Raw genomic sequence first — 2,792 nt, 5'->3', positions numbered from 1 at the left:
TTCCACTGGTATAGTCTTATTTAACTCACCAGGAGGCGGGCCCACTTGGTTCGGTAACAAGCCCACTTGGTTTGGTAACAACCACAGTCCCCCAGTTTCATTTTTCTTGTTCTTGGGCTGTGAAGACTGTGGTTTTCCCAGAGCCACTGCCTCCCATGCCCTGCTCTGACTGCACATGGCCCCAGAGTGGAAGCCACAGGAATTCACTTCAAACTACTCCCCCGGAATCTGTCTGCTGCTGTTCACTCCCCAGTGCCGTCAAGCGGCTCCTGGTTGCGTTATGTACAGATTTTCTAGTTCTCTGTGGGTGAGGCAGTGTGGCGTGATCTTACAAAATCATTACAGGAAGCAGAACCAGTAATTACCCGTCCACTTTTAGAACTGCCTTGTGCATGAACCTCACATCCTTTGAGTCACATTTGGAAAAAGTGTACTTTTCATCTGTTTCAAAGGTCGAGATAGCTTCACTGCAGGGGACTTGAATAGATTACCATCTTCCAGAGGACATGAGTGCAGCGTAGTGAACGGAACCCCTGAATAGCCACGGGTGCACTAGACGAGGGTTGGGGTCGGCTACCCCAGGAGGGAGGAGGAGAGGACAGCTGGAGCCTATTCTGTTTTCAGAGTCCCTGTCTCAGCACAGCTGTCTGCTCCTGCCCAGAAGCCACCTCCCCTCCTTCTTTGTATGTCCTTAGGGAAAAATAAAGCCAACCTCCTTTTCTCCCCCCTCATCCCCACCAACCCGCCAGTCGTTCAGTGTCAGCCTGACACCATGCCCACCAGTCATTCAGTGTCAGCCTGACACATGCCCACTGGTCAGAGTGGGCCCAGGATCCAAGGACACACCACTGAGCAGTTGGTCTCTGCCTCACAGCTCAGCAGAGATAGTCATGGTAACAGACGCCAGGTGAGAGGGAGATGGGTGAGGGTCAGGACAGAGGAGGTTACACCTGAGGGAAGTTGGGGGTCCCCCTTGTGCCACGGAAGGAGGGTGGTCCTCACTCTGCAGGCAGCAGGAGCTGGGGCACCCAGGAGTGTTGTGCTAGGAGCGTTGTGATCCGACTGCGTTTCACTCAGCATTAACAAGCTCCCACCCAGCCTCCGCCCCTGGCACGCCCAGTGCGTCTCCAGAGAGGGGCAGACGCGAGCCAGAAGGATCCCGGCGGCAGTATTTCCCCACCAAGTGCAGGGGGAAGGGCTGTGGTCCTGGGTTTGGAGCTGAGAGGAGGTGGAGAGCTCCAGCACGGGAGGGCGGGGGTGAGCAGGGAATTGACGGGGAGCCCAGCCAGGGACATTGCCAGGACAGGAAAGCGGGTGCAGGTCGGTCCTGGGGGCTCAGTGTTCAGGTGACGGTCTAAGGGCTGGAGCTCTCCCCTGCACACTCATTTCCTGTGGATGGGGCGGCAGGGCCCCAGAACCCTGACACACTGTTGTTAAGACAGTAAATCTTGTAACAGCAGCCACCGTGCATCGAGCACACGCTCCTGCCGTGCTTCACCTGCACCACCTCCCCTTCTGACCACCTCCCAGAAGTGACCTGTAGACCCCATGGGGTTGTCGGATGGTCCTGGTGAGCTGACAGGGTGACGCGGTGGGAGGAAATGAGGGGGATGCTGCTGGCTCTGCTGGCCACGCCACAGCCGGGACTCAGGGCCAGGACACGAGCTTCGTGGGGGTGCTTGCCCCCCATACAGACGCGACGCTGTGACTGGAGCCGCTCAAGAACTTGGTCCGGCCGTGTGACTCCTGAGTGGGGAGCAGCCAGGCTGGCCACACGCGGGCGCTCCTGGAACATGCGTGCGGAGCCTCTGCTCCAACCGTCTGCATCCTGGTCCCCTCAGGAGCAGCTATGGGACCCAAGCGCTCTCTTCTTCTTGACGGTTGACTGCACTTGTCTGAAGCTGGCGGACACAGTCAAGGCGGTGGGAAACGCTGGGCATCGTGAGGGGGACTGGGCCCACCCTCAGAATGAGCACGTGTGTGTGTTGTGTGCCACTGCTGGCTTAGGCATGCTTATAAGTGACATACATGTGCGCACATGCACACACACACGCACGCACACTCACAGCTCCCTTTCACCGGAAGTGTTCCCGAGGGAACGCCAGCCCAGCCCTGGCCTGTGTCCAGGTCTCTGTCACACCCCTGCAGCTGGAAGGCGTGAGCTGAGACAAGGAGAGAGAAGAGGACACCAGGAGAGGAGAAACTGCCTGTTCCAGGAGGTGTCAAGGAGAACAGCGCCCCGTCTCTGAGGCAGAAGCTGGGGCCTTCTCGGGTCCCCTGAGGGCTTGGCCAAGTCACTTTCTACAGAGAACTTGGGGTCCCCACAGCCTGTCCAGGGCCCCTTCCCTGGCTCTACTGAGAAAATACAGACCACTCTGGACAGCACCCACGAGGGCCACGGTGAGACCTGTCTGCGGGGCAGCGGCCTGGAGCAGGCCCTGTTCAGAGGGGCCGGGAGATGTCACCAGGCTGTTAGGGGGGTGGTCTGGGAGGCTCAGAGCAGGATGTCAGAGGCGGTCCATGCCGTGCTGACCGTGTGACTCACGGGGTGCTGGAAAAAAATGGAACTAACCAGAATGCTGAAGCAGCTCTTTCCTGGCCTGAACAGACTCCTCTGTGCTTCTCCCGCCCAGAGGAAGAGGCCAGCAGTGTCCCCATAGCTTCATTCACCTGCCCACACCTGCTGGCCAGGACTCAGGGAAGAAGCCAGGCCTGCTGGTGCCCTGGGCACTGGGTTCCGTACAGGACACTGACTCACACCTCACAGACAGACGCAGCCCCACCCCCTGCCC

At 58.9% G+C, this 2,792-nt stretch overlaps 1 pseudogene; it reads right to left on the bottom strand.

Annotated features, from left to right (window-relative positions):
- The window catches only part of LOC131402754 (adhesion G protein-coupled receptor E1-like), a 212,904-nt pseudogene that overhangs the window by 57,363 nt on the left and 152,749 nt on the right, over positions 1–2,792 (bottom strand).

This window comes from Diceros bicornis, unplaced genomic scaffold, assembly GCF_020826845.1.
Source record: "Diceros bicornis minor isolate mBicDic1 unplaced genomic scaffold, mDicBic1.mat.cur scaffold_252_ctg1, whole genome shotgun sequence".
In the NCBI taxonomy this organism is placed as follows: domain Eukaryota; kingdom Metazoa; phylum Chordata; class Mammalia; order Perissodactyla; family Rhinocerotidae; genus Diceros; species Diceros bicornis.
This window is presented reverse-complemented; position numbering and strand designations above follow the sequence as displayed.